The 22,646-nt window shown below is 41.2% G+C and overlaps 1 long non-coding RNA gene across 1 annotated transcript in view; it reads left to right on the top strand.

Moving 5' to 3' along the window:
* Positions 1-4,845: 4,845 nt before the first annotated feature.
* LOC112541000 (uncharacterized) overlaps positions 4,846-22,646 on the top strand; it is a 78,136-nt gene continuing 60,335 nt past the window's right edge. Inside the window, exon 1 of the long non-coding RNA XR_015795616.1 lies at positions 4,846-5,168. This is a non-coding gene — a long non-coding RNA (uncharacterized LOC112541000). The remainder of the gene's footprint in view (positions 5,169-22,646) is intronic.

The following is a 22,646-nucleotide window of genomic DNA, read 5'->3' as shown; positions in this document are numbered from 1 at the left end:
TCCAATGTGGTATTTGGAAAATTATCTGCAGGGCATGAGGCTGGGGACTGGAGGGCAGATCTATAAGACTGAAACACATTTTTGTAGAAATATAGTGCATTTCAGCTTCCTTTGCTGCTTCTGGGAAATGTACATGTACCATTGTCACTTGATACTCAATTGGCTGATTTTCCTGTTCTCTTTCTGACCCTTCTCATGGGTTTTGTTAAAATAATGACTATCAAATTATAAGCCTGCAGGCAAGCAATGACCTGGTTCACATATCGTGCAAAACTTTAATTATATTTTACCAAATAAAGTATAGCTGCATTTGCACAACACATGGAGGCATAAACCATGGTTTACAAACTACAGTGTATAGTTAAGCATAGCATATATGGTTTCATATACGCTAGAGCAATGAGTGAAAAATCCCTCACTGATTCATTGCTTCAAACTTGTAAGGCATGCTTCTGCATTAATAAGAAGCAAGTTTATTGTAACAGTGAAATCATTCTTTGAGTGAGGCTCCTTCTACAGTATTGCCAGAATATCACCATCCGTACACAGAAGAATCAGAACCTTTGCCAAATCAAGGTTTGCAAGCTATTAGAAAATGATTAGGAAAAAGAGCAAATTGAATCAAGTATCCTGGGAAAGAGCAGGGATTCGAAGAAGCCCTTAGCAGGAGCATAACCTATTGCAGCATTTTGACCAGGTTCATGCATCAATCTAAGACATAATCTGTCTAGCCATTTTTTATTGAATAAATCACAACTGGCTGGATTTATACATTACAAGGTGATTTAATTAAGTTTGGTTTATGACAACAGCAATCTAGTCAATTGAAGCCTTGCCTGCTCTTTGCCTTAACTCCTACCTATCTGCCAAACCTTCTCAAGGTTCTCCCATTTGCTTTCTTGTTTTCCTGGCTCCAGTCATGACCTTCCCAGCTGATGTGCATTGCTAATGCTTCTCCAGCTGAACTTCACTTTATTTGACAAAAGTGAAAGTTCTTGGGTTTTGTAAAGAGCAAAATTGTGATAAATGTAAAATATCTGTATGGAGATACTTTAGAGGGTACAAGATGTACTGTGATCTTTTGTGGTATAAACTTTCATTAGCACTTTTCCCACCTACTTCACAAAATATATAGATACTGTGAATGAACTAGGTTTATATACCCATAAGCTGAAAATATATTAATCAGGTAGAAAAACTGCATTATACATCCTCTTATCAGTTTTAAGGCACACTTTGAAGATGGCTGAGAACTTACTATTGTCTTTTTTCTAATTAACTAAATACAAAAAGCAAAGGAAAAGAGTACAATTATAAAAGAAGAAAAAATGAAAGGAAACATACAAAATGTATATTTGCAGACACACATATACAGATAAATTGACTCATTACAGTCATCCATGGCTGATCTATATTAATCAATTCTGCAAACCATTAAATAGTTGGAGCCATGTGTTTGTGTTTCCAATGCTGAACAATAAGTCTTTTGATTATGTGTTAATTTTCCCAGGTGATTGAAATAAACCTCAGGTTGAATTATACATGTAATTGCTTCTTACTGAAATGGAACAATATATCTAAATAAAGTGTTAGGTTTACTGCATCTCTAACAACATACTGTAAATGCAATATGGTCATTTCTGAAATACTGTTTGCTTAAAAGGATGTAATCTAAAAATCTATTGAAATTGTTTGGTCTTTTTTTTTAACCTTTTTTATTGGTTCAAAAAAGCAAAACAGACCAGAAAGAAACATATAGTGGTTCAAGGCACTGGGCTAGAATCTGGGAGACCCTGAGTTCTAGTCCTGCCTTGGGCATGAAGCCAGCTGGGTGACCTTGGGCCAGTCCCTCTCTGTCAGCCCTGGGAAGAAGGCAAGGGCAAACCACTCCCAAAAGAAAATCACAGGGACTGTTCCATGCAGTCCCCAGGGTCAGTACTGACCTCTGTGTGTGCGTGTGTTTGAATCATTTTTATTATTAAAAACAGTATCTTTTTCTTCAAAAACCATATTCTGTGTCTCAGGTTGTCTTGCCGTATGATATGTTGTATATAAGGGAACCATTCCTGCTTGAATTTGGTTAGACTTCTGCTGTGAATGTCTGTTTTTCCATTGCCACATATTCTTCAATTTTACTCTCCCAATCCTGCATTGATGGCAAGGTTTCTCTTTTCTAATGTATCAGATTGATTCTTGCCACTGTCACCATATATCTTAATAAATTAAGATGCTTATCATTTAGGCTCTCTGGGTCCATACTTAATACAAATATTTATGGTTTTAATTCAAATTTTATTTTCAGAACTTTTGGGATACTTTGGTGTATTTCTTTCCAGTACTTTGGGGAGGAGGGGGTTTACATAACTACCACATATGATAAAATGTTCTTTCTTTGTTACTGCATTTCCAACATTTGAAATATATGATTCCATTTGCTATATGATTTATCCGTTTTGGTAATTGTTGATGGAGTTATATATCACCTTTAGATCATTTTGTACCAATTTTCCCTTAAATTGTAGCTTGGTATACATTTGATTTTTTTCCATAAGTCTTCCTATTAATCCATTGTTACTGCTTCTTTGAAATTTTGCATCCATTTTATCATACAGCTTATTTGTTCTGTCTCCATATCATATTTAAGTAGCAATTACTATTGTCTATCATAAGATGCTTGCATAAATTTTCTTGTTTTGGAGGGGGACCCAGTTCCAATAATTAATCTAAGAGAGTTATACTCATTCACATGTCACGCTAAGCCATAAGTGGTTGGTTTATGGCATAATGAGTTACATGAATATATTCAGTTGTAATTTGTTTTTATTCATTGGTTTCATACTTCTATAGTTAACTCCTTCAGAATTTTTAAAGTAGAAATACATAAATACGGGCACTGTATATGGTGGAGTTCTTGGTGCTGAGCTTGGTAGTTTCCTTGTAGACATTTCACTATCCAACTAGGTAACATCATCAGTGCTCAACGTCTGCAAGGAGACTACCAAACTCAGAGAGCACCAAGAACTCCACAGTTCAACCCTGAGCTACAGATATTCTCTTCTATTGGAACTGTGTATGATTTCAGTTACTACCCAAAGCAGTGTGATTCCAACAAGCATTTAGTTTAACTGAATGATATCTATAATGTATTGTGTTTCTATTGTTGATTTTTATTACTTATATATGATATACAGTGACTTATTCTTCTTTTGAGGTTGTACCCTGCCCAGCATCTTTTAAAACTGTAAAATAATACAGAGTGATATTTGGCACATACTTTTAGAAAAGTAGCCATTTCACATTCCTTGGATGGATAGCCAATATGGACCTGATTCAAACATAGACTGTCCAAGCTCTGAATCTGGAGCACAGTATGCCAGCCTGTTTGGGGATAAAACATCTGGCAACTTCTTTTAATCTGACCTATTTGTTGTTTTGGATTTGCCATTATAGAGTCTTTTTTTTTAAGGCAGCTTTGTTACATTAACAAACCATTATTGCATTATTTATCTTCCATTAGTGCTGAGAAAACTGGATGAGCTCTGACCTCAATATCATCCTTGGCAGGACACAGACTGAAAGGGTCAACCTCCCAGAACTTCAGACCACGTGAAGCGAAAACGCATTCCAATAGAAGTGCCCCCCCAAAGTTTACAATCATGAGATCAACAATGGTGTTTTTAGTAACCAATAACAAGCGTGCAAGGAACAATCCCAGGCTTAATGCCACATTTTCTTTGGCTGACAGCATTAAAGAATGCTGCCTACACAGCTTTCTTTGCATCTCCAAAGGTAAATTGTTTAGAGAAATTTTAAAACACCATAGAAAGAGAGGATTGACAGGCTCAATCTTCACAGCATCCCCCACTTTCACAGCAGTCCTACAGTATTCTGCAAGCATTTACTACAAGTATCAAGTATGTGTCTATGAATTCAAAATAGAGGTCTTCCTTATTTATTTAAAGCAATGCTATGTTCTTTATATTATTTTAAAATGTGGATCAGTTTTATTCCTTTTCCTTTTCTCTTTGAATTATAATAAAAAAAAGAAAAACATGAAACATGCTGATGAGATCCTCCAGCCAGTCCTGACAGCTGGAACTCTGGGTTAGCCACCAATTTTATTTTCACTTCTGTAAACAAACACCAAAGCTGTTTCCAGCCCAGCCATTGGCCTGTGTTTATTGTAGCTCAACTTCTATATACACACCAATGAGTACATAAATTAAAAGAGTTTTGTCAGGAGGAGCACCGTTGGCCTTTTAGCCCCCAAGGCAGTCAGGATGCTCAGAACTAAGTTGAGCAGCATTTCCAAATCCAAATACTTTGAGCCAACACTTCCTGAAACAGCAGTAACAGAAGGAAGATGTGTGCTTGGTCAGGAAAAGGCCCAGTACATATTAAGCTCATTTGGAACAAAATCAAAATCTGGCTCCCTTCATAATGGAAAGTCACTTTTCATTGAAGCGCTCTGATCAGGGGCCTTAGAATTTCTGAAATATTTTTTTAAAAAATCAACACCCGGCTACCGGCCGGACAAAGAGCGAGGAGCTCTGCACATGCTCACAGAGAAATATTTTATGCTTTATTCACGTGATCCAGAACTGCCCTGGCCTTTCTAAGGATTCACACCCGGACGTTATTACTTGTACCAGTTCTACTCCTTCGTGGCTTCTATCTGCCTGCTGGGGCTGCGAAGCCAAGCTTTCCTCTCTTCTCCTGCAGCGCTCAAGCGTATACTCTGCTTACGCGAACCCCAGCGCTAGCTTGCCTCGTGAGCGAACACACACACACACACACACACACACACACGTACGCGCGCCCACGAGCCGCTTCCCACTTGCCATAATTAGCCTTCCCGACTGCCTCCTTCGCTCTCCACCCCGCTAGCCTGTCCGCGGACGGACTTTAGGTAGAAAGCGCTTGACCGAGGCGGGGTTCTCCCAGCTTGCAAGCCCCGCTGGGGGGGGGGCGGGCAGGCTTTCCTCCGCGCGCTACTTGGAGTCGCGTCCACACTACGCCAGAAAAACAAAAGGCATCGGCCTCGCCAACGAATGGGGTTGCTGACACGCTGCAGAAACCCAAGCTGGGCGGAAAACGGAACCGGACCGACTGCTGCACCTCCCGCGTTTGCGCCGATCGCCTCCAGGGACCCTCGGTTGCTCCGCAAGGTAAGGTAACGCGAAGCGCCTCTGCCTCTCCCTTCCTCCCTCCCTCTCTCCCCCCGTCCCTTCTGGCTGCGCAGGCAGCTGCCTCGTTCTCTCGGATGATCGGGGTTTGCTGCAGAGCATCTGCTGTGATGCGTTCAGTCTCTTGGTGGTTTGGCTTTCCTCCTCCGGCTTTGCCCGTCCACGCGTGCTCGCTTTACTCCCGCAGTGGGAAAGAGACTAGAAACCCACTCGAGACTCCAAAGCTCTGCCCGTCGCTGCGCCAAAACGCCAACTGGACTAAAGGGATTGATTTTTCTGCAGACGCTTTCAGGAGGGTGCGCTGAATCCACTCCGGGCGGCAAATTGCTGCAGGGACTCCGGCCTCTGCGGGCGTGTTTGGCTGCCGACGGAGAGGCGATGCCTCCGCTGCTCGCGTGTGTTTACTTGGTCGTGTTTTCGCGGGCAGGGCTGTTTCGTTGACCGCCCATTTATACTGCGGCGACTTTCCCCGCGCGATAGGTTGTAAGGGTTGGTAGATCTGCCTCGCGGTTCTTCAGCTCCTGTTTCGTGGGATACCGGGCTGGGTGGAACGCACTGGGCTCTTCGTGGAGTATCGCCTTCTGTACGCGTGAGGGTCTGCTCACGCTGCCACGCGCCCTTTGGGTTCGCGTGGTCTCCCGTGCAGCAAAACCGAAAGGTTTCCACCAGAATTCGTTTGGATTCTTGTAGGGACCTTACAGATGGACTTGAAAGAGCACTGCTTCCCCCGCCCCATCCATGCTTCGCGTTTCCGTTACTTTATAGTTTCCTCAGATGGATTTCGTGTGGGAATCCCGAAATAGGCTGATTTGCATATGCCGGGCTGCCTTCACCATTACTGTGGATTATTTATTTGTATACTAGCCATTCTATGTGCAGCTAGTCCATCTGTGAGTATAACAGGAGGGGCACGGGCTGGTGCGAATCAGCAGAATCTAAACCAGCTTCCCATAAGCTGTTGTCCTCCAGCTGTGTTGGGATGGTGCCTGGGCTAGTGTGAGTTGTCCATGGGGAAGGCTGATTTAAAGGCGTAAGAGAGCATTTATTGCAACTTTTAAAAAGTCCAAATGCTGCTGATTGATGTGTATAATTTCTCTGGGTCAGGGCTCTTGCATGGATGAGTCTGCAAAAAGTGTAGAAACTCTTGGCTCCAGATTATTCAATGGATGGCCATTATTTGTCTATTCAGGCTACCAGTTTGACTAAGCCCAAGCTTCTTTGAGAGGTTCCTTTCCCTTCTCTTTTACAGTGTCCTACCCTTTCTTTAGCTCTGGCCTTTCCAGCCAAAGGCTGGGCTTTGAGCCAGGAGGCTGAGACAGCTCCACATTGGTGTTGAATCCTGGGTGGATTCCAGGCAAGACTTTTATTGTGCCAATGTCCCAGCTCACTCATAGCATTTTTCAAAAGGTTCAAGCCACAAAGTCACTTGGTTTTTGCAACCCATTTGTGCTTTTCCACCTGCTTCTCTCTCTCTCTCTCTCTCTCTCTTTCAGTAAAAAAAATCTGTTAAAGAATCCTCCATCTGGAAGAACCCCAAGTAATTTGACTTCATAGGACTGTGGATCAGAGCTAGACATTTATTACAGGTCAGCCTACCTCTGTCCCCAAGGAAGTCTGTGCCAAAGGCTCTTATTATGACTACTTCATGCTCCTGGATCTGTTGTTAATAATGCTGCTGGGCCAAGAGCCATGGTTGGCTGATGAACTTCAGACTCTTAAAATCTCACACATGCTCTTTCCAGCAGGGCAAGCAACCTGGAGCTCGCTAGAAGTTTGGGCCAATAGTAAAAGGTTGTGAGGGTTATAGTTCAAAGCACCTGGAGGACACTGTCAGGTGAAAGTAATGGCAGCCTTACCTGGACCAAGGGAAGATGGGCCCTCCAGGTAGGACTTTTGGAAGCCACATTAATAGTGATAGAGTAAGAGTAAGGTCACATCTAATTCATAGAATCCTGTGGGAAAATTTTCCTGAGGCTGTGTGAGCACTGCTGAAATGAATGGAGAACATTATTTCTGATCACATGAACTTTTGATGGATTGTGGCCTTCATTAATGATTGGCAGGGGGGGGGAGTTGTGGTTTAGCTTAATTCACCTCTGGCATTTGAGTGTCTTGGGCTAGCTATGTTTTTTATTTGCCCAGGGCCATTAACAGCAATAGCCTTGCTTACCATGCTGCTGCTGCTGCTGCTATGTTTTGGGAGGGAGGATTAGGGGAAATTCACATGTTTTTCTTTCGAGCAGTTGATAACCTGCTGTTGGAAACAGAGGAACATCATCTGCAAAGCAGGGCTACCCTGCTTGCCCAGAATACAAGAGGAGAGCGTGTGTAGCATCCCGAACAGTAGAAACCGAGCAGCGTATCTTGTACAACAAGCCAAGGGAAAGCGAGTTCCAGCATTCTTTCCATGATTTTCTTTTGGTTCTGGTGGTACAAATCCAGGCTAATTCTCCTGAAGTCTGTAAGTGTGTGTGTGTGCGAGAGAGAAAGGAGGGAAGGAGAGAGAGAGAAAGAACGAACAAATTCACTCAAAGCAGGCTACAACAGTTTGGATGCTCTTAACAGCTAGTTTGGGAAGCCTCCTTTATAATGATGAAAGGGTACCAAAGATCACACATGTGACCTTTAATGTGTGTGTAGGGAGGGAGGTAAAGGATTTATTTATTTATTTATTTATTTATTTTTCAAATTTAGATACCGCCCATCTCACAAAAAGTGACTTATGTGTGAGTGAGTGACACACATGCATGTGATCTATGTGACCATCTGTGCTGGTGACCCTGGTGTGGTAGTTATCAGCTACGCAATGCACTTTATAACCAAGTGGGAATTTGGATCTGGATACTGGGGGGTGGTTTGCCAGGTGGAGTGAAGTTCATCTGATATCAAATTCATCTGATATTTTCACAACAGCTCTTTTTGCCCTGAGTTCCCCATTCCCACTCGATTCAGTGATCAGAGATCTTTGCAGCTCTTTAATAAAAGGGAAGTGGAACAGGCTGTCCACTTAATCATAAGAGAAATCTGCCTGATTGTGTTTCTGGCTCTCAAATTGCATAACCTTGTGTTATGTGTGATCTGCAAACTGAAATTTCTCAAGCATTTGTGTAGAAATCATTGCAGATTAAGGAGTGAAAGGCCACCTGGCTGTTATAAACCTGTATTGCTGAGATTAGGATATGCCCAAATCATAAGAGCCATTTGAATCTATCCATCAGACCAACTTCAAGGATATTCTCTGATGTTTCTTAGTTTCCTTTGTGGCAGTGTGTTATTTTGAAGTCTGTCTTTGCAGTAAAATATGTAAGCTGTGGACTCTGGGGCTGCTGACTCTGAAAAATACCATACAATTTTTCCAAGTTTGGAAGAAAAAAAAAAAGATATACAGATTCAGTGGTTAATGAAGAACTCTAAATATTTAGCTATCATTAATGTTGGAAAGTTTTGTTTATTCATTTATCAAATGTATAGACTGTTTTAATCTCTGGTAGTATATAAACAGCAACATCAGCACAGCTAGTGTTCAGCTGTGCTGTGGTTCCATGAAGTTGACTGACATGAGCATGGTGTTGCAATTGTACTTAATCAGTTCACATCCAGTTGGCCTATTTTATTTGTATTCATTGGAAATTTGCCAATAAATTCCATTATTTGTATGCATGTATTTATGCGGGTATGTATGTATTAACTTTATAAACTGCCTAATTTCAGAAGCTCTGTATGTTCCATCACATCTCATACCATGTAATTTTTGTGATGGGAAAATGTGCAAAATTCATAATCATCTGCAGAGATAGAATAGCCTTTCCTAACCTGATCCCTTCCAGATCTGTTGTACTACAACTTCCATTGCTTTGCTGGTTGACAGTGATGGAAGTTAAAGTAAACATTTGGTCAGTGCCATGTGATAGAAAACTGTTTTAACTAGAACCATCTATGTATTTTTAGCCCTTAATGTTGTTCCATAAAGGATTAAACAATGTTTTATACCATGCAGTCACTTGGGAAATATATACTGTACTTACTGATACAGGTTCATGGTAAAGAACTCTACACAAGTGAAACCAAACAAATCTTCCTTGCTGATTAACATGCCTTTTCTAAGAAAGTCAGATTATTAAGCATGTTGTGTTGCTTAGTGCTCAATCCTTTTCCTGCAGTGAAACAATCACTCTTTTTGCATAATACATTTAACTGGAACTGGTCTAGGAACAGAGTTCCTCCAAACTGCTGTTGGGGGGCTAAGTAACCCTTTTCCCATCTGCAATCAAGATGACATCCTAGAGAGGCTCAGTGAAAATTTGGCCTCTCTAGATAGTCTTTGTGGCTGTTTTGGTTTTGCCACATCTATTGGGGAAAAAATGTTGTGGATGTGTACTGTGAGAACTTTGGGCAGCAGAGCATGAGTGCAGAGAAAGAAAATTAAAGCAGTTCATGAAGGATTTCTGAAAGCTGGTCTTTTTAAAAAGAAGACAATACTTATTAAAAAATTACATTTAGATAGAAAACATGAATATCTGATTTACCTGTATTCTGAGTAAAAGAATTATAGGTCATGTAATTTTCTAGACTACATGCAGCCTGGTATGGTGTTTACTCCATTGTCAGAGGAGAGAAAGAAAAATTATGAGGATAATAAGCAGGACTTGGAAATAATGACAGCTCTGAGAATACCGGTCTAACCAATTAGAAGCATAGGCTGAAAAGGTGCCGTGAGACAATGCATACATATCCAACAGATACATCCCCCTTGACTCGTTACAGAGAAGTGCTGACCTGATCTTTCCACCCCAGATATTTTACTTACTTACTTGCTGTAATTATTTATTTATCTATGTGAGCTAGGAGAACTGTGAAATGTGGCAACCAGTTGGGATACCTTTAAGCATGTGCTACTGGTACACAAAGTTGTGAAAAGAAATCGGGGTGGTGGTGGAGGGGAAATGTCTTAGCCAGTCATGTCATGCAAACATGAACAATTACTTATCTATATAACATTTTATTTAGTGTTACTTTTCATATTAAGTGCCTTGGGGTGCAGATCTGGCTCTATTTATGAAGTAGGGGTTCCATAACAAAGTTGCATCTCTTTAGGTAAATAGGAGTGCAGCTTTAAATTTCTAGTGAAATTACTGAGTAAATATATTTAATATTCATACATTGGCTTGGTCTGCAAGTTTATAGAATTAAATGGAGAAGTTCCTGTCTGAAATCGCTCATAGAGAGATTTATTAGCTATATTCTGCAAGGTTCTATGGAGTCTGGTAACTAGATTTCTGCAAGGTGATAAATTATCTATTCTTCAGTTCTGGTAGGTCTTATTTGCATGCATCAGAAAAGGAGACGTGAAACACGAAGCAATGAATGACGTTCTGATCCTATGTAACTTCTTTTGTGTAATTTCACTTTAATCTTTTCTACACATGGCACCCAAGGCAGATAATAAAACATACAATAAAATAATTAAACATCAATAAAGATAAGATTATTTTTTAAAAGGAGCATCAGATGGAGAACTGCACCCTGTCCTAATTTTCTTCTCTGTTCAATAATGATGAGAATGCATTTCCCATTGGCAAGGTGACAGCAACTAGCTGAAATGGTCTCAGATAGATCTCTCCTTTTTCAATCAGAGGGCAGGAAAGGTCTTTCCTTTTATCCTTTCTTCCTTCCGAGCACAGCAAGATCAGATGATGGGAGTGTTCTGAAATTACTCCTGAGTCTGGATTCCAAAATCAAAATTCCAGAATCACATTCCTTAAGCTAGCCAGATCTTTTTGACTGCCAAAGCCTTTATATGGTCATTACTGTTTTCTTAGTATCTTTTGAAGGTTGTTAAGAGTTTTGTAATTATTGCAACAAAAATTGATACAACTAGTTACTATCAAGCAGACAGGTGGCTGATCACAGGAGAATGATCTGACATGGACTGTCGGCAATACCAACACAGGTTGCTGTGTCACAGATAAAGGTTACTCTTTTTTTTTGTACCTGAAGTCCACTGGAAAATCAATTATACCAGCCTTTCATAAAATGGTGGCAGGTACAAACAGCCAGAACACCGTTATCACAGAAAGAAATACATTTTTTTTAAAAAAGAAAATGTATGAAAAAATAACTCATTCTTATAAGTATCAGCATTGTTTCTGGCTCCTTCAACATACCTTCAGACCATTTTCCTATGACTCCTTTCTCATTGTCCAACTGGAATCAAAGAGATGGGGAGAGGTGAAAAAGTGCCAAGACCTGCTAGAACAATGCAGACTTTGAGAAATGCTGCCCTAGAATTTTGTGCATGCTCAGTTTTATGAAATGAAGAGTAGAAAACACAGGGCTCATGTTACTCGCAGGAGAGAGCAATCGGGACTGCTGCTGTCCCCTTGCGTTCCTCTTTCATAAGGAGGTTCTGTCCACTCCTTTTAGCCCCTCTCCCTTCAAGTAACCCAGCAGAGTGATCACCAAACAAGCAGAGCCAAGATACTTGGCACCAGTTTACTGGAAGGGCAGGGTTCTTGGACCTTAAACAATGGAGTGGCAGATGGAAATTTGGTAGGTGCAGAAGTCCTTTGCTTTTTCCTGCCTGCCTTGCATCTATTTATTTATTTTGTCAATTTATATAGCCGCCCATCTCAGCAAATGATTCTGGGCAGCAAACAATATTTAAAATAAAACAACTGCAATCACAGCTACAACAATTAAAATACATAGCAGCTGAGAGGAATGCAGCAAGCACTAACACAACCAGGAGACGGGTCCCTTCACACACTTGGGGCACCAGCTCCAGGCACGAAGCCAGGTCTTTATGGCCTTACAGAAGGCCAGCAGGGTCCGGGCCAACCTGATCTCCAGAGTTTTTTTTAAGAGCGGTAGCCTTGCCAGGAGGTCCCAAACACAACCCTCTCACCCTGAATTTTGCTGGATTTGAGGAGGACAGTGGCTGACTTAAATGTCATTTTGGAAAGGTACGTGTTGCTAAGCAATGGCTAGCTTCTGTCTTGCCTGTCTGTGGGGGAGGGGAACTGGGGAGGGAGGAAGAGAATGCAGAGTGATCTGGTGAGCACTTTTAAACAAAATATTAAAATTTAGTTTGGTGGGAGAAAAGTGTGGGCTCTTCCTGCTCTTGGCCTGGGTTTTGGAGGCCCTTGGAAATCCTACTCAGGTCATGAAGAGCAACGTCTCCCCCACCAGCTGAAGAGAAGGAGGTAGGTTCTTGGAAATGGATTTGGAGGGCCTGGCTTAGATGACAACCAAAGACCCTGCCTGCCTAAATGGGTTAGCATTTGTGGGCCTCTGAGAAGGTAGCACCTACTAACCAGTCCCAGCTCCTTCGCAGGGTTGCAGGATCTGCTACATGTACCTTGACCAACCCTTTCCCGCTGAAACTGGGAGGATGTGTAATTTTCACTCTGAGGGAAACTTGGGCTAAACCCCTTTGAACTGAAGGAGATTACGTGCTTCAGTTAAAACAAAAACAACCCCAAACACCTCCAGCAGGTTCGTAGGGACTTGTTTTTTGCTTGACATGCAACTTTTTACGTAGAGGGTTACTTTTCACAGGGAGAAGATTTGCTCCTGCAGCCTGAAATGGAACTCCATTCTGTCAGCTTGGGGATAGGGGAACCTGAATCTGGTTTAGATGCTCCTGGAGTCCCACAGCTGAAATGAACCGCCAGCCTAGGGCTTTACAGTAATCAGTAGTCTAGCTTGGGTGGCCTGGGTAATGAGTAGGGCAAAGGGGGCAGAGATGGCCCTACTTGTAGGCACCGTTAGCCACCTTGGGAGGTAGGTACTAAGGCAGTGATGGCGAACCTATGACATGCGTGTCAAAGGTGTCATGCCATGACGTTTTGGATGACATGCCAGCATTCACCAACACCTGACGACTGTTCTCCCTGTTTGAGTTACCAAAGAAACTGAGTTTGTTTTACTCATATTTCATTTTTGTAATTGACACTTTATATAATACATAGCACCACACATGACTGGACTGTATTTTTTTTTAATGATGTGATGGAATGGAATTATGAAGGCCACACTCAGGGAGGCAAACATCCTCTTTTGTCTCCTGAAGGGCGAGGAAGAGATAAGAGGATGAGGCTGGCACCTCCCTGAGGAATTCACTCTGTTTTCACAGCTACTGTGGGAACAGAGTTTCAGTCTGGGAAGATTCTTGATAGAGGTTGTAGCTAATAAACATTGCTGAACAGAATTTGCATGGTCTCCTGGAGTTCCTCGGGCTAGGCCTGACAAATAAATTAATATGTAAAGAATTGTTTCTCTTCTGTTCGGAGGCGTGGTGACACGCCAGCAGAGTCAAGTTAGGCATTTTCCAAATTTTTGACACGCCAAGCCCAAAAGGTTTGCCATCCCTGTACTAAGGGAAAGGAAGCATCCCTCAACACAGCCCACCTGCCTATCCTTCCAAAATAACCAGCTGCCCTCAAATGTATTAAAAGACACTTTCATCTCACCCATGGTAAAGTACAATTTAGCTGATCATCCACTTAGTTTCTAAACAGTTTCGGTTCTTAGTTTCACAACAGCCTCATCCAATCCTGCTGCCTTCTAAATGTATTGGGATTGCAATTCCTAGCATTCCTTGCAAGAATGCAGTCCTCTTACAGGGCTGTGGAATATGGGACCATCTCCTTTACCTCCAACAGCAAAATTTTGTGGTTTGACCATGCCAGTTTATGATGGAGACATTCTTTTAGGGCTGTGGTTTTCAGTATGTGCTATAACTTGAAGAGGGTGGATATCAGGCTTATGCCTATATATACCTTTATATATGGGAAGTGGTCTAGCTTAATAAATGAATGCTAGGAGTATGTATTTTTATCTATCTATCTATCTATCTATCTATCTATCTATCTATCTATCTATCTATCTATCTATCCATACACACATACATACATACACACACATACATACACACACACACACTCATGGAACCATTTCCTCTATTTATCTTTGACTTGCAAAGGATTCTGGGATGTTTCTACAAAATGACTCTGCCTCCTTGAACATGGTGGTTGTCTTTCTGGGGTTAAGTAGTGTAAGAACTATTGGGTACTGGGGAAATGACAAAAGCTTGTCTGTCATCGTAATCTTGGCATCTTGAGGAAATGCTGATAGACTTCTGAGGAACCCCTCAGTTCCCTGCAGTGCACTTTGAAAGCCATTGACGTAGCCTTCCTTCCCTTTTATGTCCTGGAGATGAAACAGTGGATGCTGTTAACTTTGGTGAGGTGCCAGAGTTGCTGTAATTCTTGAATATGGGAGCAACTGGAGGAAATAGAACTCCAGAGGGCCTTAAGAGTGCATGAGGAGCCACTTTTATTGCAATTGTATATAAAGGAAGTTACCACAGAGGGTATAAGCATCATGGTGTTTCCACTATCTAGGTATAAATAAAGGAAGTGACTAGCTTGCTTGGATGAACCAGCCCATGTAAATAGCCAGTGCTGTAAGAAGAACCAGTCCTGGCAATTGATTTTAGTTGGCCCTCCCTCCCTTCCTTTTGTAATGATTTCTTTTGTAATAATAATTCAAGGTGTGGGTTATCACCTTTAAAGCCCTACATGGCATGGGGCCAGGCTACCTGAAGGACCGCCTCTCCCCCACGATTTCAACCCGTCCCACCCGATCACACAGAGAGGGCATGCTCCAGACCCCCTCGGCAAAAGAACTCCAACTAGCAGGGTCCAGAAGGCGGGCCTTCTCGGCTGTAGCTCCCGCCCTTTGGAACATCTTGCCCCCGGAGGTGAGACAGGCCCCCTCACTCCCGGCCTTTTGGAGGGCCTTGAAGACCTGGCTCTGCTATCTGGCCTGGGGTGGGGAGGGAGGTCATCAGATATGGGGTTGGCTAGCCCCCTAGAGGCCTGGTGTTGCTTCCATCGGCCTCTTGGATTTTTCCTTTTCCTTTTATTCTTTGTAAATGTGTCCTCTTTAAATTTTAACTGTATATTTATTTATTGTTTTAATATGTTGTAAGCTGCCCAGAGTCCCCCACTGGGGGGAGGTGGGTGGGGACAAGTTTAATAAATAAATAAATAATTCAGATCTAACATCCATTGTACGGAACTTCTTTTATGAAGACTACCAAAATGATACTAAGGAGTGCAAGCTTTTTGCTCACCTTCATCTAAAAAGAAAACAGGATTGTTTTTTGTTAATAGTGTTAGATATTTTCTAACAGGAGATGGTGCAGAAGCAAGAAAGTCTCTGTTTTGGGTAGATGTTTCAGCCATTCAATCTGCAGTGCAAAGTCAGCCTTAATATGGAGATTGTAGACTAGTTGTATTAGCCCATGGTAAGTAGTGTCAGTACCAGGCCATCTGTTATCTTGGGTATGAAGTCTGCAGTGCTAAATGGGCTTATGTCAGGGTCAGAATCAGATACAGGCTGCAACAGGTGTAAAACCGTTGATCTATTTGAGTCGATTCAATTCAATATGGGGATAGATTGTGGATGGCGATTTGTAGTTGCTCTTGCTGTCCCCGTCATCTTTGCATGTTCAACATTCATAAAGAGGTTGCATTAACACAACCTGCTAAGCCAGAACAAACAAGACATATTACATTGTAGTGTAGGGGAAGACACTCTGAAGATCCATGTTGAAAGTGGTCCCAAAGACCCTTTTTTGCAGTCTCTAAATTTCTGGTCACAGCTATAGGAAATACCCATGCTGTTGCAAACCCCAACACAGGCCTAACATATGCTTTCAGGCTAACATCATTTTGGAAAACAAGGTCCTTCTCCCAGAGAACCTCCCACCTACCAAGGAATATACACAGAAGATCTTGATTCTACCCACATGCATGGTATGGCCTCATTCGCTAGGTCCTGTGCAAATATAATTTTTATTTTATGGCCATCAAATTCAAACAGTGCAAGCATAGTTAATACACATATATTAGTTGGGTTAAGGAACTGAGCAGGTAATTGCAACAACAGGCCCCAGTTCACCCATATGTAGCGCTTACATTTGTCCTGGACTGTGCCAAGGACAATGGCCATTCATGTTAGAGGACTGTTGAAAAAAGAGGCAGTTCTCTCTTCTTCTCACTCCTGTGCGAGAAAATGGATGGCCTGTACTTTGCAATCCGGCAGTCCTTAACTTTTTTTCAGAGAATAAATATTTAGATGCCTGCAAGATTAATAAGGAGCCAGATATAGTCTTTTGCTGCTCATTGGAGAAGAGGCCCAACTACATCAATTTAAAGGTAGCTTGGAGAAGACTGTGCCAGAATGGGAGCTTGGCATTTGTCAGCTCTTTGGATGAATTTGTAAATGAAAAGGAACTGTTTGCCAACTTGCTGAATATCTGTCAGAGTTATGTTAGTCAAAAAATGGTTGTGCCACAACTATTCAACAAACCTGGCAGGGTGGAGGAAAAGGAATATGGATTTTTCTCTTATAAGCCATCTGCATCAATCACTCTATGGATTACAAAAACAAAAGTATTATCTAATTCTCAGATGACCATCTTGCAGCTCTTCCTAAGGACTGACTTCAATTTTTGATCAAAACTAACCAACGTTCATAAATTTCTGGATTTGAAGCATTTGAGGTTAAACATATGTATCTAGGCAAACGTCCATTCAGGCAGAAGGCTGTGACTGCTCAGCTCAATTTAAGCAGTGTGAGCTTGAACCCCAAGTTTATATAGTACCAAATTAAGATCCAATATAATCTGATACCAACAGTATCTAACCCTGCATCTTCATTCTGTTCACAACAACCACTTTGGGACTGACAGTATGACTGGGACAGTTTACAAATATTGAAAACCAATCAGTTAATTAGTCAGCTGCAGAACTTAAATGGATTAAAGATCAGATCTAATTTTTGGCTTTTCTAACATCTTTCCCTATCTTCTCTTGCGTAACCTTCTGTCAGAGGAATAGTTCTGGAGAAGTTGAAAGTCTGCATGTTCTTTTGTGTTTGCTCTGCTGGTCAGTCCCTATAAAGGCATCGCGTAATGATGCATTTGGATTGACTTCCCCACAGAATGACAACAGGGCAATAATTTCTTTTTATGGGCTTTGGAAGATCCCACAGTTAGCAGCTAGGATTATACCTCTAGATGAAGAGATTTTAATATTTATTTAAAATATTAGCACACCTCCCAGTCCTATAACAATTCAGAGTGGATTACAGAAGTAGAATTAAAGCAGCAGAGATATAATGAAAACAAATCATTAAACATTATTAAAACAAAACAACATATTTTAAACAATTTAAATGTAAACCATTGAAGTAATTAAAAGGCTTGGGTAAAAAATGTTTTAATTGATTTTCTACCTTGTACAAGAACCAAAATTTTTTCTTTAGCCTAATTGATATAAAAAGTGTAACATTTTTTTTCTTTCTGTTTTTTGCTGTGGTGGAGATGAATGTTTTTTGTATATTTAGGCCTGGGAGACCTTTGTGCCTGAAGAGTAGGTGTAATTGAACACTAGCAATACCCCAGAATTGATTCTGTATTCAGTTTACAATCACTGGGGATTGATTTCGAACTGCAAGTTTCATGGTTTAAACACCAGAGTTAATTTGTCAGTTTCATTAATTCTTACCTGGTAAAATCCTGATAGATAAAGAGTTCTCAAAAACTTGAAACTTTCCTGTTCTGTTATTTTATTTTGGTTGCTTCTAATAAATAAAGGTAATTACCATTGCCTACCATAGTTATGATTATTTTTCCTCCCACCCATCTCCTTGTTTTTTAGCAACTACTGTATATGACAGCTAGGCTCACATGGCCTCTCCATGCTGGGAATGGCTATGTCTATTGTATTTGGTCAGGACAGATGCAGAAACATTTTCATTTTCTAAAAATAAATTACCAGCTGTTGCAAATTTCTTCATAGAGTATATTGGATGATAAGAATCTGAGATAGCAATTTACATTGGTATGTAAATGAAACTGAAACTGATGCTTGTCCATCTTTATCTTTCATGCAGCCTACTAAAAGCAAGGTTACAAATTGTTAGACAGGAAGGAACAGGGAGAAAGGAAATAAGTGGGGTAGAAAGAAAATGGTCCTCTCCAAATGTCATCTGGGAAGACAATGGTCCTCCTTTCAGAAACGAATGCATACTTACCTACAGGGCCACTATCTTATTATCTGGGCCATTACAGGACTGGTCAACTGGCTATCAGCAGTCTATATCAGTTCTCAAAGTTTATCCAATGATTCACCATGTAAATAAATAAAATCATAGTATCAAGAGTAATAAAATAGTACTTCTTTGGAGATTAAATATAATAAGTTTTGATAACCTGGCTTTATGTTTCTTTATTGGTTATTCTGGATTTGCAGAATACGCTGAATCAAAACCAAGCAAACAACTTGTGGCTTAGCACAGTGTGCAAACCTGCCCTTGGTGTCATTCTCCTTATTTCTATTTTTAGAAAATTAAAGGAAAGCCTCAAGAGATTGAGGCTTTTAGATTTCATTAAGAAATCCTCTGTTGGTCTGTTTCCTTTCAGAACTTACACTGGGCAGATGATTGATTCCTGCCCAGCTGAGCCAATCACACAATGCACTAGCTAAACAAATAATATTTGGGCAAGACTTGGATACAAGCTGCTGTGCTGACATTTTGTGCTTTCCCCTGAGCTAACAGGCAGGTTTTCTCCAGATTTGACTGTAAGGGGTACACTGGGAAAACATTATCATCTCTATATCATCAGAGAACATTTAAAATTGTGGTTGTTTGCAATCTCCTGCAAATAACAGGCAGTGCTGTTTACTGTTGGCTGGACTAACAGCCAGTTCTGCATGCTACTAGAAAACAGCTACACTAAAACTTTTTCCTTAGTGCCATGATTTTTAAACTTCCTGAGCCTCGTCCCAAACGTAGCCCCCAACTTCACACCTTTTCTGTAAACCAAATGTATGAATTGTTGCACCCAGGTTTGTACACCCAGCTAGTTGTTGCATGCAAGGATGAAAGGATAAGGTAAGTCAGCAAAGCTTTATAACATGACAGACCCCTTACTTCTGCGTGGCCTATTCTGAATGGCCCTGGTTTTCCAAAGGCTTTGGGATTTTTTCATAATCTGCTACCTGATACATCTGAAATGAAATGAGATGAAATGACTTTATTTCAGTCATTGACCAGCCTTAAATAATGTAACTCAGAAATTAGATAAAAATAAAATAAGAAAAAATAAACCATTTTAAACATTGAAGCTGTTAACACTTCAGTGACGAGACCATCATAAATGACAGGAAACAGGTAAAGGGGGGCATGGTAGTTATGGTTTAATAATAATAGTTATTGTTAACTTTAAGCAACTTTAATTAACCCAGACTGTTCCTAGTGAAGTTCTGCCAAACCTTGCTGACTATTAAACAGAACTTGGGGACATAATAGGAATGTGCGTCACTTTGGTTGGTGAAAAGGTAGCAAGACTTGGCGTAGCCTGGGTATTGAGTAAGTGAAGGTGTTAAAAGTTTATGTGGTGGATTTTGGTATAAGATTGACAATGAAGCATGTGGGTGTTGTTTTAATGACTCCTGACTTACCCTAGCAGAGAGATTCACTGTAAGAGGTTTTTGGAAATCTCTTTTCCAGGACTGCAGTTTGCAAAGTGCAAGCATCAGAGCAATTTGGAATGTTGGTACAGTAATCAGATTAAGTTTAAACTGAGCACCAGGAGGCAGTACATGACTGGTTTTGTCCTGTTTGCGACTCATCAGACATATACAGCCATCGGTCTTTCTATGGGGTTCAAATCCTTTACTGCAAACTGAACTCATGGGCCATTCCATTTTAGAGAGAAAAAGAGAAAGATACAGAAGTCATGTAAAACCTCGTACATAAGACATAATGAAATATCCATATACGGTATCCCTCTGGTCTAAGTGCTTAAGAAAAGGAAGCAAAGTATCTGTTTCTTGTTTGGCTCTGTATATACAAATACCTCTCCTCCTGATATTTCTACAGCCAACACTAAACCACATTAAAAGCAAATAAGGGAAGGGAAAATGGAATTTATTTAGGAGAGGAGGTTGTGAAGGAATACAAGAGATTGTGGCCTGCTCTCCGTCTTGTAACTGTAACTCCACCTTGAAGCTGGAGCTGTGTAGTCCTTTGGATTTGGTTCCTAAAAGGTGCTTTGGAGTGTGAGGTGGTACAAAAGTGGCAGATGTTTGCAATTGTTTAAAATGTTTACTATGTTCGTGCCTGTGCACCCTCCAAAGCTACTGTTTAAAATTGAATCAAGCGCTGAGTAGTGGTAATGGATACATCAGGAGTATGATCATATTGCCCCAAGCTTCCTGGGACCACCCCTTTTTCACAGTGAATCTGCAGCAAGACCCAGCCCCAGGACCCAAATGTGGTGTACCTCTCAGATACTGGACCACTTGCATCTAAACATACAGTAGTACAAACAACCCTTGGCAGTATCTTTGTTGCGTCCCCATGATATTGCCCTTATGTTGTTCTCAGCCCAACTTCAAGTCTTCCTCAACTGTACAAATGTTAAATGCAGTGTTTTCCCTTTAAAGTGACAACAATTAGCATAGTTTCAGAAGGGTTCAAAACTGGCACACTGCCACCTACTGTTGTCAGCGCTGCCATGTGACTTGCATGGTGGTAGGATTAGCCCAGTGTCTTTTGCCCATTTCTGTCCTCTCCCCTCTAGTCCTGGGTATTCTCCTCCCCTGGCATTTTTTCCCTTCCTGCAGAGATAACTGGAGAGGTGCTTGTTTTCGAAGGAGCAGCACTTTACTTGAAGCAGGAAGGCACAGCTTTTTCAAAACCAGCCAATTCTGCAGTTGGCTCTTTCCAACTGCCTAACCTCAGCAAGCTTCCTGCGGTGTGTGGTTTGCAAGGAGCACTCTTTAACTTGAGCGTGGTTCTTGCAAAATGGTGCTCTTTTTACCAGCCCGCTGAACAACTTGGTGGTAGAGTCCTTGGGGTTCTCTGAGCTTGGTTGTTTTCTTGCAAACGTTTTGTTACCCAGCTAGGTAACATCTTCAGTGCTAGAAGGGAGTGGAGTTTGCTCTTTGTTGGTGTGTGTTTGTTTGTTTGTTTGTTTTGAGATTGTAATGCAATGCCTAGAAATTATAGCACTTCCACGCATACAGCCAAAAGTATGGATCCGGTATGTAGATGACACCTTCATTATAATAAAAAAGGAACAACTAGAGAAGACACATGAAACATCTTCAAAGGAATAAAATTCACCAGAGAGGAAGAAAACACTGTTGCCCTTCCTTGGATTTCCTCATCAGCAGAGGAAACAACAGCAAATTAGAAACCCAAGTCTATTGGAAAACAACCCACACTAACCAAGTACTCCATTACCAAAGTAACAACCCAACCTCGCACAAGAGGAGCTGTGTAAGGACATTATTCAGACAAGTACAAACACACTGCAGCAACCCAGAACACCAGAAAAGGAAACAGACCACCTATACATCTTCCAACAAAATAGATACCCACACAACTTTATCAAAAAGTGCCTGACCACTCAACCTACTACAGCACAAGGTATGAAAAGGATAACACTGCCATACATCAGAGATGTCTCAGAAACTACCAACAGACTATTACAACCACATGGCATCTCTGTAGCACACAAACCAACTAAAGCCCTCCAAAACATCTTAAGTAAACCAAAAGACCCAGTAGCCCAAGAAGGAAAAGCAGGAGTCATCTATAATATACAGTGTAAGGACTCTAGCAACCACTGTGTAGGACAGACAGGCAGAAGGCTAGCAGAGCACATCCATGAACACCAACTAGCAGTCAGAAGACACGATGAAAACTCCTTAATCTCACAACATATGGACAGACATAACCATAGTTTCAACTGGGAAACTATCAGCATTGTAGACCAAGCTAAATCCAAAAATGTGAGGGAATTCCTGGAAGCTTGGTATTCAGACAAGTTAGCCATCAACAGGCACATAAACAACATCTACACACTACTCAAAAGAGACAATAAAAAGGAAACAAAAGACCAGAACATCTCACCAGCAATCATCACCCAGATAAACAGAGATTAACACCAAGATTAGTACCAGACATACAATCAAGCAGTAAACAATACCCTAATCAAGGAACTACCAGAGAAAGGAGAAAAAAAAACTACTAACACAGGCAGGGCAAGCCACTGTATATAAACAGAGAGCAAACTCCACTCCATTCCAGCACTGAAGATGTTACCTAGCGGGGTAACGAAATGTTTGCAAGAAAACAACCAAGCTCAGAGAACCCCAAAGACTCCACGGTTCAACCCTGAGTACACATATTCTCTTCTATTGGAACTTGGTGGTAGACCAGGATAGCACAGTTAAAGCCATCTATCAAAACTTGATCCCTCTCCCCAAGACCACTTCCAAAATTGATGAGTAGGCTTATCCTTTGTTGCTTTGCCATGCAGAGAAACCAGGGAAGGTGGGTAAAGCTATCTGCCAAAACCTTGCTCCCTCCCGA

The sequence above is a fragment of the Python bivittatus genome, unplaced genomic scaffold (assembly GCF_059951505.1).
Source record: "Python bivittatus isolate LINGU-HERP-01145 unplaced genomic scaffold, Pbiv_v1 ctg000220_np1212, whole genome shotgun sequence".
Classification (NCBI taxonomy): Eukaryota; Metazoa; Chordata; class Lepidosauria; order Squamata; family Pythonidae; genus Python; species Python bivittatus.
Note: the sequence above shows the minus strand (reverse complement) of the source record. Positions and strands in the feature narration are given on the sequence as shown.